We start from the raw sequence: 14,014 nt of genomic DNA on the forward strand, positions 1-14,014 counted from the left end.
CTCGTCTTCTCTCAACTGCCCTGCCAGGGTCTCCTGACCACGTGACCTGCCTTGTATTTCTCCCCTGCACAGGAAACCAAAGCTTCAGCTTCCACCGCCTCGCGGGCAGTGCGCGCGCATGCGTGGAGGAGGCCCTCGGCCGGCTCGCGACGTGCTTCAGCGGCCAGTGGACAGGCGCGAGACGAGGGCGGGAGCGCAGTCTTCCCTCAGACGGCGAGTGGCCGAAAGCGGCCGCACCCCCCCCCCCCCCCGGCCCTAAGGCCGCCTCGGACGCCACTTCCTCCGGCGCCCCGCCCCTTCTGACGCGCTTCCCGTTTCCGGCAGGGCGGGGCGCGGCCGTGGGAGGGGGCGGGGCGCCCGAGGAGGAAACCTGCGGGGCCGGTCCCGAGCGGCCTCACACGAGCTTGGAAGGTAGGACGGGAGGGGCGGCGGCGGCGACGGCGGCGGCGAGCTGGCGGGGGGCGGGGCGAGCGGCAGGCCCCGGATGTGCGCGTGGGGCTCGGACCCCTGGCTGAGAATCAGCCGGTCCCTTGCTCGAGCCAAGCACCGGCCCAGGGCGCTGGAGTCCCCACGCTGGCTGCTGCTTCGACTTCGTACTAACCTCACTTTTACTCCTCTCATGCTTCCCAGCTGCTTTTAGCTGTCCTACACAATGACACGGGGGATGCATTTTTCCCCGTCCCCGTGGAAACTCCTTTTCCCATCCCGTCCCCCTGAGTTCTATTCCTGCCCCGTTCCTGCAAGCTCCGCCCTCATCTGCACAAGCCTCAAACCCTTTAAAATCCTAAGTAGCAACATTCTAGAGCTCAGATTGTGATGTCATAATGCCTCATTCCACCAATGCCTAAGCTCTGCCCTCATCTGCACAAGCCTCAAACCCTTTAAAATCATAAGTAGCAACATTCTAGAGCTCAGATTGTGATGTCATAATGCCTCATTCCACCAATGCCTAAGCTCCGTCCTCATCTGCACAAGCCTCAAACCCTTTAAAATCACAAGTAGCAACATTCTAGAGCTCAGACTGTGATGTCATAATGCCTCATTCCACCAATGCCTAAGCTCTGTCCTCATCTGCACAAGCCTCAAACCCTTTAAAATCACAAGTAGCAACATTCTAGTGCTCAGATTGTGATGTCATAATGCCCCATTCTACCAATGCCTAAGCTCCGTCCTCATCTGCACAAGCCTCAAACCCTTTAAAATCACAAGTAGCAACATTCTAGAGCTCAGACTGTGATGTCATAATGCCTCATTCCACCAATGCCTAAGCTCTGTCCTCATCTGCACAAGCCTCAAACCCTTTAAAATCACAAGTAGCAACATTCTAGAGCTCAGATTGTGATGTCATAATGCCCCATTCTACCAATGCCTAAGCTCCGTCCTCATCTGCACAAGCCTCAAACCCTTTAAAATCACAAGTAGCAACATTCTAGAGCTCAGATTGTGATGTCATAATGCCCCATTCTACCAATGCCTAAGCTCCGTCCTCATCTGCACAAGCCTCAAACCCTTTAAAATCACAAGTAGCAACATTCTAGAGCTCAGATTGTGATGTCATAATGCCTCATTCCACCAATGCCTAAGCTCCGTCCTCATCTGCACAAGCCTCAAACCCTTTAAAATCACAAGTAGCAACATTCTAGAGCTCAGATTGTGATGTCATAATGCCTCATTCCACCAATGCCTAAGCTCCGTCCTCATCTGCACAAGCCTCAAACCCTTTAAAATCATAAGTGGCCAAGGCTTTTGCGGTTAAGGCAGAGCTTACAGGAGTGGGGCACGCACAGCGATAAAACTTGTGAGAACGGGCTAGGGTAATCGAGTTCCTACGGGGACAAATTTGCACCCATATCATTCTCTAAACCAGGGATGTCAGAGTCCCTCCTCAAGAGCCGCAATCTAGTCCGGTTTTCAGGATTTCCCCAATGAATTTTGCATGAGATCTTTGTGCATGCACTGCTTTCAATGCATATTCATTGGAGAAATCCTGAAAACCCAAGTAGATTGCGGCCCTCGAGGAGGGACTCTGACATCCCTGCTCTAATCTGTACCCTTCTCCTCCACTGCCAATTCCAGGCTTCGTTCCATTCATCTAGCAGCCCCATATGCATGGAATAAACTACCCGAGTTTTTGTCATGCCCCTTCCCTTGTTTAAAAGCAGACTGAAAACCCACCTTTCTGATATAGCCTTCAGTCCATGTCCTACTGCCCACCAAACCAGCCATCACATTAACCATCCCCCTTAACTGAAACTCTTTGTCTTGATTGTTTAGATTGTAAGCTTCTTCAAGCAGGGACTCTCCTTCTGTAACTCTCTACAGCGTTGCGTACATCTGGAAATAGTGTTGCGTTCTCTAGAAATAGTAGCAGTAGTAGTAAGACTCTCCCCTCCCCCCATATAGAGGGATTGGGACTTGTATAAGCCTTTTTGTAGTTATTACAACCACACTGGAAGAGGTTTACAAGCATTTTTCTCTCTCTGTCCTGGTGGGCTCACAATCTGTCTAATGTACCTGGGGCAGTGGAGATTTAGGTGACTTGCCCAGGGTCACAGGGAGCAGTGTGGGCTTTGAACCCACAAAATTGGTGGCACACAGTCTCTGCCCCCCCATCCTGCATCTGTCCTTGCAGTTTAGTGTATCCTACTGACATGAACACAGCTGTATCCTATATTACCTGATGATATAGTTTCTGGGTGCCCTAGCTGAACCTTTAACATTACACCCCTTCCTCTATTAGTTTTCAAGCTCCTTCTTTCCAGCCCTCCTCAAGATTTAGGCATAATTGCACAAAAATCCCGTAAAAAATGCAGGTTCAAATGTGGGTAAAACCATATAGTTGGCAAGAGGTCTATGCACAAATTTCTGGGTACCCAGTGCAGATACCAACACACGTCAAATGGAAGTGGACGGGAATGAGACTATTAGTTGTTCCAGCCTATGCAGAAAACATTGTAGAAGGCTTTATATTGAGCTCAGTGTGTGAAAGTGAACCAGAACTCAGGTCTGAGGAAGGGAGAATTAGCTAAACTTTTTAAAATGTTTGCATTGGGCAGAAAAACTAATGGCTCTTCCAGGACCCAGTCCTTCCCACTGATCGTCCCCCCAATTCCTTCATGATTTCCTCAACAGCCCTGATGTCTAGTGGACGTTTGATCCCTCCAACCCTCCCTTCCCCCCAGAAAAACGCTCTGGTGTTTAGTGGCACTTCCAAAACATTCCTCCTAAGGTCCTTGACTCCCCCCCCAATCCTCTAACTGCTATCTCCCTCCCCCCCAAATACCCCCAGTATATAGTAGCACATCCAAAGCCTGTGAACCCCAAAATCCCCAATCCTCTGACTGCCCTCCCCCCCAAAATAGTCCTGGGGACAAGTGGCACTTTAGTCCCTCCCGATCTCCTCCAACTCCATTTCCAGCATACCTTGAATAAGACGCAAGAGCGATGTCCACTGGCTCTTGCCTCTGTTCCACCCTCTTCCATGCTCGATGCATCCTGGAATGCACCATGTTCAGGCAGTCTGCCAAATACTCTGGATGGAATGGGGTATCGTTCTTGCCTCCTATGCTGGGGTTGGGGATACCACTAGATACCAGGGCAATTTGTTTGGGGGGGATTGGGGTTTTGTTTTGGGGGGTGTTGAGGTGACCCCTTGCATAGTAGCAGCAGGTTTTGTTGGGTTTTTTTTAAATTTAAAAGCATGTCTTCTGTCAGTGTGTCACCACTCACACACTGATAGGGAAACATCTTTTGCTCTTTGGCTGCAAATGGTTGCAGATTACCACCATAGTGTGTGCTGTTTTATTCTAACAACAAACACTTTTTAATGTGGCAGCAATATTCATGCCTCAGAGAAGAAAACATGCAGTAGGTTCATGTCAGAAGCTTTGTGATCAGACATTGGCACACACCCCCCCTAACTTGTAGTTTCTGTATTAGCTCCTGAGTTTGCCGGTCAGGACTTAACTGCTTTTGACTTCAGTTGTCATTGCCGCCCTAAGAAGCTGTCTTAGGCATCTGTCTAGTCTTGCCTAGTGGTTGGTTTAGCCCTGATCTCGGGGGCAAGATTATATATATTTTAAACAAAGCTGGAAAATAAACCCCGCAGATAAAGAAATTTAGTCCCCGCTAACCCCACAACTGAATGCAGTGTGCAGGCAGGGGTACTGCTGACTCTCGTGGATGTCTTTTAATTTCTAATTAAAACCAGTTATAATACTCGCTGAAACAGAAAAAGTATTACTGTAATATTAGATAAGAATATAAGAAGTGCCATCTCCGGAACAGAACCTAGGTCCATCAAGTCCGGCGATCCGCACACGCGAAGGCCCCGCCATGTGTACCCTGGCATAGTTTTAGTCCCCATATCACTCTAAGTTTCTCATAAGGAGATGTGCATCTAACTTACCCTTAAACCCTAGAACGGTGGATTCCGCAATTACCTCTTCTGAGAGAGCATTCCAGGTTTCTACCACTCGTTGTGTGAAGCAGAACTTCCTGATATTTGTCCTGAACTTGTTCCCCCTTAGCTTTAGTCCATGTCCTCTTGCCCATGTCACATTGGACATTGAAAATAGTTTTTTATCCTGCTCTATTTGGTCGAATCCTTTCAGTATTTTAAAAGTCTCGATCATATCCCCTCGCAGGCTCCTCTTCATGTTTTATTTTTGCCTGATTCAGGATGTCAACATTTTATCATGAAGGCTGCATGGAAGAAAAGAGAGGGCTGAGAAAATTAGGGGTGGGGTCAAAGGCTTTGCTTGGACTGTGTAGAAACAAAACAGGAACTGATGTGATGGGGCAGTGGTATGTCAGGAAGAAGAACGGAAGGCAATGGAATACAGGGAAGAGGGAGTCAGAAGGGGGGATGGAACAGAAAAAGAGATAGCAGAGTGACAAGTGCAAAATGATACACACAGGGAAGAATAGCCCAAATTATAGCCATCAGAAGTCGCTATCCAGGAAAAGGATTAGGGATGGGAGTTCCTATCACAGACTTTGGGACACACCGAGCCAGTCAGGTTTTCAGGATACCAGCAATGAATTTGCATTAAAGAGATTTGCATACAATGCAGGTGGTGCTTGCAGATTCATTGTGGATATCTTGAAAACCTGACTGGCTCGGTGTGTCCCAAGGACTGCGTTTAGAACCCCTGTTGCGGACAATACGTTGAAATGGACAGTACTGTTGATGGTGGTCAAAAAAAAACAAAGTTAAGATTTATTAGGAAAAGAGTAGAGAATGAAACCAAATATTGTGTTACCTTTGTTTTTCCCCTTGGTGTGATCCCACCTTGACTATTAAATTGTAAATGGCTATTCAGTTCTTTATTATCTGGAACAATTTAGCTATTACTATCAAAGAAGAACAACAAAAAACAAAATCCTTTTTTTTTTTTCAAACTAAAAACTTCAACAAGTTTTACTTGTAAAATTAAATTAGTCTCTTAAACTGTAATTCTCAATGATTGTATTGGTTAAGTTTTGATCGAAAACCATCTGGAACCTTTTTGCTGGGATCAAACTTTGCATTGTATTGTCACTGCATCTCAAAAAAGGTTCCGAGAAGGGAGATCAAAATGATAAAGGGGATGGAAGGACTAAATAGGTAACAGCTCTTCAAAACCTGGAGAAGAAACAACTGAGAGGAGGGAAGAAGCCTATGTAATCCTGAATGGAGTGGAACAGATAAATATAAACGGATTGTTTACTGTTTCAAAAAGTATGAAGACTAGTGTTGTGATCCATGAAGTTACAGAGTTGCATATTTACATTACATTAGAGATTTCTATTCCGCCATTGCCTTGCAGTTCAAGGCGGATTACAAAAGAATTACAAAAAACGTATTAGAAAAAGAAGATATCTGGTAATTTCTAGAGGACATAAAGAGTAGATGAGGTTGAGGTTGCTTTGGGGAATTGGGAAGTGGGAAGGAGCTAGCGGTATTAAGTCGTTTGCAGGAATTTCTTGAAAAGTAGCGTCTTTATTTCTTTTCTGAATGTTTTGTAGTCTGGGGTCATAATTAGTAGATTGGAGATTTGGTTGTCGAGTTTTGCTACTCGTGTGCCTAGGAGGCCATCATATAGTTTTTTCTGTTTGACTTCTTTGATTGGAGGGTACGTGTGGGTTTTCCTATGTCTAGTTGATGTAGTTTGGATGAGGCGGTTGTTCAGGTAGGTTGGGCTGTCGCCGTTTATGGTTTTAAATAGTAGACAGTAGAATTTGAATAGTATTCTTGACGGAATTGGGAGCCAGTGTGAGTTGAGGTGTACAGAGATGGAGGGATGGGGCAGTGGGATGCAGGATACAGAGGTCAATGGAGGGATGGGGGTGGTTGGTTTTAGGCGGTCTAGGGGGTGGGGGATGGCAGAAATACATGATTAGGCTTTGAGAGTCTGAGGTTAAGGAAGGGACACAAGAGGAAGGTTGATAAGAGTGCTGGACCAGACCTCACAAATGCGAGGGAGGGAATCTGGGAGAAGATGTGCACAGGTGGGTGAGAGGAATAGGAAAAGAGGTCTTCAGCAGGAAGAATTTTGCTGCTCCGAAGCACAAACCTATTTGCTATGGAGAAATTTGCTTGATATATGAGTGTTTTGGATTACAAGCATTTTTTCGGAACAAATTATGCTTGCAAACCAAGGATAACAAAGTACAAAATGTCACCTGAGCCTTATGCTGCAAAAGGTGTTCTCTTGTGTCACATATACCGGTAAACAATGTCTCAAAGACTTAAAACACAATCTATAAAGAGAACAAACATAGCTTGTGTTGAGTCAATAAAGGTTTGAAGTTGTGTAGTAATACCACCACTGCTTGCTAGGTTTTTTCTGTCAACTCCGCTGGGGTTTGCTTCTGATTGCGGAGGATCGTGCCTTCTGTTTTTGATCTTTATATTTGATATACCGCTTTTGTGGATATAATGGTGTACAGAAACTGAAAATATAAGAGAAGCCAACCTAAACAAGAGCACCTCTAGACATGGTGGGTGCGGGGAGACGAGCATCACAACATAAAAACCAAAGGAACACAAGTAAAACTGAGGCGTAGGAAAGGGGGAGGGAAGTGACACAGGACTGTTGACAAGATGAATCTGTATCTCTGAGAAAAAAAGTCAGGTTTTGAGGGTGGTTTTCCATTTCTTTTCTGATCATTGCAGCTTCAAATATAAGAGAGGGAATGAGGGGAGGGGGCTGCAGCTAGGGAAGATTCTCTGGGCTTCCATGCCGCAGGGTCCCCAATCTTGCCTGACAGTGAAGGAGCTGTAGGTGTACCCTGCACATGAGTTTTGATGCCCCAGGTAGAAAAATGTCTCTGTGGTCCTCCCCTAGTCTGTACCGCCCATAATTGAAAGCAAGATTGCTCCCTGCTCCTGTAGGGTCTTAACCAATTACCCCAGCTCAAACTATCCGGTAACCCCCTCCTACCCCAACCCATGCTCATTTCTCGGCTAGAATTTATTTATTTAAAATATTTATATCCCGCAAGTCCAACAATTCTAAGCGGGTTCCCAAATTACATACATAAAAACAAGACAAAATCACAAAAAAATACAAAATCTATATGACAAAAGCTAAACTTCCCCCCCCCCACACACAAAATCAACAAACCATCCCTTTAGCCACAATCTATCACTCCTTCCCTCCCTCTCTCCCCATCTTTAACATGATCATTTCAAATCAGATCATGCTTCTTGCCTTTGAGTGGCGAATGGCCTATGCCTTTCGTCACTCACAGTTCTCAAGGACTACCAGCGCATCAGGGTTTTATAATATCCCTTATGTGTTAAGGAGATTTGTATGCTTTCTATGTCCATGTTTGGCAATGCCTCTCATGCACATTCATTAGGGACAATCTGAAATCATGACCCATTGGTGGCCCTTGACTACAAGACCACGGATAAAGTATGAAAGCCATTAACCTCCTTTCAGATGGCAGGAATGGGAGAGGAACAGCATAGGCAGTGCGATCTTCAAGATTTGTTTCCCTTCACTGATGAGCGAATGGCTGCTCTTATATTATATCCTTAGATCCTGGTAACACATTACTCTTACTCAGCTGAGCTGTTGGGGTTTTTTCAGAATTGTTGGGTTTTATCTATTGTTCCATTTTTTAAAAAATCCAAGATCTGAATAAAATTTCAGGCTGATATTCAGCTCATGGGGAGTCGGTGGTTTTTAAGTCACTGACAGCCATGGGCAGATTTAAACCTGGATATTTAATGCAAGCCACATTCAGGTAGCAGCATTGAACTTCCATAGGGCAGCACCATCCTAGAAGCTAAGCAGACAAAGACAAGGCAACTTTTTTGTGTAGTTCTTTAGCTATGCAGACTCTGGTATTGAATGTGGCCTGTGCCAGCTGCTTCCTATCTCTTCCTTCGGACTGTCTTGGCTGGCTGAGTGCCACTGGCCTACTCAGTGGGAACATCTCCTTCCCACTTAAAACCTTATAAATCCCTCTTGAATGTACTGAGTTGAGAAAAGTGGAAAAGCAGCAAAAAGCATTGACTTCAACAACTCAAACAAACAAAAAAAAACAACCTGACAAGGATAGATCCACCTTTCTGATGAAAGATATGTTTCTAAATTCTTGTCAAATATCTAATCAGTTTTTTTCAGTGAATTCCCAAAGCATGAGATCAGAGCAAGCACTGGTTATGGCATTTCCCCCTCTTTTACGAACGCATAGCGCGGGTTTCAGTCCCGGCAGCGGTGCTCCGATGCTCATAGGAATTCTGTTGGCGCGAAAACCCGTGCTGTGCGTTCGTAAAAGAGGGGGGTTGTTTGATAGCATTCCTTATCTAAAGAAATTGATCGGCTTAGAAGTGGCTGAGGACTAGGGTGGTGGGAAATGGCGCAGGGCACTTAAATGCTGAAGGGATCCTTCCTGGGTCCAGCTCTTCCAATTCTCTTTTGATGAAAACTGACCAACAATCAGGTTTAAAAATACACCACTTACTTAATTCAATTTCTGTCCCGTCCTCCCAGGAGCTCAGAACGGGCTACAAGCTACCATTCACAGTGGATTACATGGGACAGTACAAATGACAACGGTGGCAAGTCAAATGCACGCAAGACATATGCGCGCAGACAACTCAGCGGAAGACAATTGAGCACAGCACAAAATGGCGGAGTGACAACACAGCCACGTAAGCACAAGTTAGGGAGAACAGTGAATTAAGGACAGCTAGGAGGAGGGTATTAAGGGGACTACATTGGTTAGGAAAAGTTGACATGCTTGGAAGAGCAGCGTTTTTGGAGGGAATTCCTGGGGGGAGAAGAGAGAATTGGCTGTTGGTAGGAGAGGGGGCTGGGTTTTTAGTTGAAGAGGATGTTGCTCCATCTCCTTGGAATTCAGGGAGGAGATCCACAGCTGTCTACTCTCTCCACTTCGGAATCCAAACACTTGGAAGAGTTTTGGGCCCGAGACTGAAGAAGGGCATGCTACGTCCTTGTACTCCCTCTGCTTCTCAGGGAGGGGATCCTGATCCCATGGATACACTCTGCTTCTGGCCATTGGGAAGCAAATTCCAGGTTCTGTTTCAGAGACTCCGAAAGGATTCTTTTCCCAGAACTCTGTCTCAGCAGTGTCATATTTTTCAAAATAAAAATATTGGGGTTGATATTTAAAGCAATTTAACCAATCGGAAATGGCTCCTGGCTGGTTAAATCACTTGTCCGATGTTCAGCTGCAATTAACCGATTAGTGCTGCTGAGTATTACCAGAGACTGCTAAATTTTAGGCTGACTATTTTGTGGATGGTCCTGTTTTTGTGCTATGTTACTTAAGTGGTTAAGTGCTGAATATCATACTTAACCACCTTAGAGAGAGCCAACTACATAAACTTGGATATTCAGCGCCAGTGCCCAGACATAGCTGTCATTGAATATCCAGGGATAACGGTGGTGGCAGCTAACCCCCCCCCCAAAAAAAAACGCTCTGCACCACCGACTGAATATCTCCCCATCATTTTCTGACAAAGCCTCCACCTCTTCCCTTTCCAAAAGACAGTGGAACATGGATTAAAGGGCAACAGAATATACATTAATGTAATGGGTAAGTTCCTTAATTAGCAAGTAGATCTTGTTAATGATTACAGATCACGTGGAAAAAAGGAGGTCTGATGTGAGAGTGTATCAGCTTCGATTTAATGCAAAACAATTGCAGAGTCAGGCGTTCAGGAAAGAGAAATCCAAATGGGAGAAACTAATGTGCATCAAAGAGAATGAAGGCCTCGGGGTGACCACAGGTGTTGATCGGGGTACACCTACTGAAGCGACATGAGCGTCTTTTCCTCCTCTTCATCCTCCTAACACTGCCTCACTTTCTTTTCCCACACTGAGGCCAGGATTCTCAAAAAACCGCGTTAAAAAGCGACGGTCTGCTAATGCAGCCATTTGGATAGCGAATCAAAAAAAGCGAGACATTCTCAAAAAATTGCGCAGGCAAATGAGGTCGGCGGACAGCAGCAAAGATTCGCTAAATTTGCATGTGCCCATTGCTGGTGATAATGATGGGCACATGCGCAGAAAAAACGGGATCCCCCCCAAAAAAACCCACAGCAACAGCGGGAGAGATGTTCAACCAACAACCACCCCCAGCAGTGGAAGGGGTGGGGTTGTGATGCAAAGGAAGAAAATGAGCATCTCTCCTGTGTCACAAAACAGCTTTTTAGCAGTCTCTGACACTGCCTTGCCAGAGTTTAAAATAGTGCAGTCACTGTACTGGCACCCCCGGACCAATTGCTTATTTTTGTAGCTAAAAGCCGATGCCACTTTTAGAAAATGGCTCGGCAATTTGGAAGAATCCACCAGAGTGCTCATTTCAATGCTGAAGAGCCCATTTGCATGCAATTATCGGAGACTGCTAAAAACTTTGCTAAAGACAGATAATCCATTTTGATAATCCGCCGCTAAAATGCCGTTTTATATTATTTATTTATTTGATTATTCATTACAATATCTTAGTAACAAACATTCATGCATGAATACAAAAGAATGCAAATGCAAATTCCATATAAGGAACTACAAAATAACATTGGGAAATCAGTCAACCATATCCTAGTCCACATTATCGCTGGTCGCCAGTGTTTTAAACTATAAACATCAAATCAAATCTATCTATCCACTTTCTAAGAACAGGCAAATGGCCTTTATATATTTTACATCAACCTCCAAAAGTAAAATCAGTATTTGAAATTAAACTTTCAACAAAGGTTTTCCTTTAATAAAATCTTCCAACTGGACTGGATCAAAAAACACATATTTATCACTTTCATACGAAATCAGGCATTTGCATGGAAATTTCAAAAAGAAAGTAGCTCCAATTGCCAAAACCTTAGGCTTTAGCTGAAGGAACTGCTTCCTTTTAAATTGAGTTTGTCTAGAGACATCTGGAAAAATTATCACCCGTTGACCACAAAACATCTCTTGTTTTTTCAGGAAATATAAGCTAAAATGTCGTTTTAGCGACGGCGTTAAAAGTTTTGAGAATCTGGGCCTGAGTTGGCAGGGCTATGTTTCATTTTCCGCAGCTGCCTCGGTACCTGAACTCTTCTCTCTGTCCCAGTGGGCCCATCGTTTTCACGTTTTCTCCCACCGCCTCCCAACTTGGTAGAAGAGAAATCCAATACAACGGGGTCTCTGCTGATATCTCACGTACCTGTAAAGAATGGCCGTTCTGGGTCTGACCAATGTCTAGAATCTTGCTTCTGACAGTGGCACATTCAGGCCACAGAATCCCGAAGAGTAGAAAGATTCCAATGCTGCCAGTTCTGGAATTCCTGGAAGAAACATCCATATTTGTCCAAACCATTTTTAAACTCAGATATGCCGCATCCTCTGGTGTGAGCGTAATGAATGAATGAGTGAATTACGGAGCAGAAAACACACTGTGTCCCAGCCTGACTTCTGCCCAACCTTCCTTCCTTGTGTAGCGTAGGATAATTATCTCACCTTTCCTGTTTACATAATTAATCTAATACTAGCTCTTGTGTGATTTGTCTCTCCCCCAATTATTCATATTTATTTTTCTGATTTGAGCTGCTTAGATAAACTTGAAATGTGAAACATGAAAACAGTGTAAGAAGGCAAGGAAATGCTAGGAGGCTTGTGGAGATGCAGAACCACAGAAGCAAGGAGGTGGTTCAGTTCTATGTAGCACTAGAAAGACCTCATTGGGAGCATCGTGTCTCATTTTAGAGTACATTTACTATGATATTCAGGGATAATAATTATAGACCTGAGGTCAGAAATGGTCTGTAATATCAAATTGTGCAACTGACCTTCATTGTATGACCTTCATTGTATGATGGTATATACAAAATAGCACTTAGCTTAAGCAGTCCTGCTTAAGCTAAGTGCTATTTTGTATATACCATCATATACGGTGACTTTTGAATGCATTTAAGTTTTTCAAATATAAGAGTTTTTTTGAAACAGAGCTAAGCAATATTCTGTGGAGTAGTGATCAAAGTTTTTATAAAACAACTATGACTGGAAGGTGAACTCTTCACCCAAGGGAGGTTTTCCAGCCTTCCTTACAGAGTTCCATATCTCTGAGGAATTTTATAAACTTTATTTTGATCACTCTCCATGAATTTTGTTATACAATGAAGGTCAGTTGCGTCATTTTAGAGTACAGCTTGAAGGTGAACTGGATAGGAAAGAGGATATTTTATTTTTAATCATTTATATTCCGCATATCCTACAATTCTATGCGGTACTCAAGCATTTTTCCCTAACTGTCCCAGCGGGCTCCCTCTCTTATCTAATGTAGATGGGGCAATGGGGATTAAGTGACTTGCCCAGAGTCACAAGGAGCAGTGCGGGATTTGAACCCACAACCTAAGGGTGCCAAGGCTGTAGCTCTAACCACTGCACTACACACTCCTATATGATATGAGAGAAGACTTGGACTATCCCATTGACAATTTACAAGAAGCAAAGTTTTGATAGAGAAAACATTTTCGAAAAACATAGAAACATAGAGTATGACGGCAGAAAAGGGCCGGCAGCCCAACAAGTCTGCCCACTCAAGAACCCTCCCTCCACAAATTTGCCCGCTCTAGAGTCCCCTCTCTTGAAGTCGAGCACGTTACTGGCCTTGACCACTTGGCGTGGAAGACCATTCCTTCGATCAATTACCCTTTCGGTGAAGAAGTATTTCCTGGTGTCCCCATGAAATCTTCCCCCTTTAAGTTTTAGCGGATGTCCTCTTGTCACCGTGGGACCCTTAAGAAAAAAGATTTCTTCCTCCACTTCAATGCGGCCCGTGATGTATTTAAATGTTTCTATCATGTCCCCCCTTTCTCTGTGCTCCTCGAGAGAATATAAGCGCAGTCTGGTCAGACGTTCCTCATAAGGGAGATCCCTAAGTCCCGAGACCATCCTAGTGGCCATTCTCTGGATCGACTCCATTCTCTTCACATCTTTTTTATAATGCGGCCTCCAGAACTGGACACAGTACTCCAGGTGAGGTCTCACCATGGATCTGTATAACGGTAGTATGACTTCAGGCTTTCGGCTGATAAAGCTCCTTCTGATGCAACCCAGCATTTGTCTAGCTTTTGCTGAAGCTTTCTCCACTTGATTTGCAGCTTTCATATCATCCTGGATGAGTACTCCTAAGTCCCTTTCTGCAGTAGTTCTTGTTAAGTTTTCACCGTTTAAGGTGTATGTTCTGCATGGATTACTGCTTCCAAGATGCATTACTATATTTTTTGGCATTAAAGTTTAGTTGCCAAGTACTGGACCATTGTTCCAGCAGAAGTAGGTCCTGCTCCATAGTGTTGGGCCTGGTTGTGCTGTCAGGTTCTGTTTCCCTGCCCACAACATTGCATAGTTTAGTGTCATCAGCAAATAATGTAATTTTGCCACGAAGTCCCTGAGTCAGATCCCAAGAGGGGGGGTAGACTAACGACAGTTTCTCTGTGGAAAGTGCATGTGTGTGTGGGGGGGTGGGGGAACAGCCTTTCTGTAGAGGTGGTGGAGACAAAAGGAGAGTCTGGGAC

At 44.6% G+C, this 14,014-nt stretch overlaps 1 protein-coding gene across 2 annotated transcripts in view; it reads left to right on the forward strand.

Annotated features, from left to right (window-relative positions):
* Positions 1–308: 308 nt before the first annotated feature.
* BEND3 (BEN domain containing 3) overlaps positions 309–14,014 on the forward strand; it is a 39,681-nt gene continuing 25,975 nt past the window's right edge. Inside the window, exons 1-2 of one of the 2 annotated variants that reach the window (XM_033939810.1) lie at positions 309–411; positions 8,991–9,151. The gene's annotated coding sequence lies outside the window, so the exon portion shown is untranslated. The remainder of the gene's footprint in view (positions 412–8,990; positions 9,152–14,014) is intronic. The other variant, XM_033939812.1, reaches the window with a different exon arrangement.

This window comes from Geotrypetes seraphini, chromosome 3 (assembly GCF_902459505.1).
Source record: "Geotrypetes seraphini chromosome 3, aGeoSer1.1, whole genome shotgun sequence".
In the NCBI taxonomy this organism is placed as follows: Eukaryota; Metazoa; Chordata; class Amphibia; order Gymnophiona; family Dermophiidae; genus Geotrypetes; species Geotrypetes seraphini.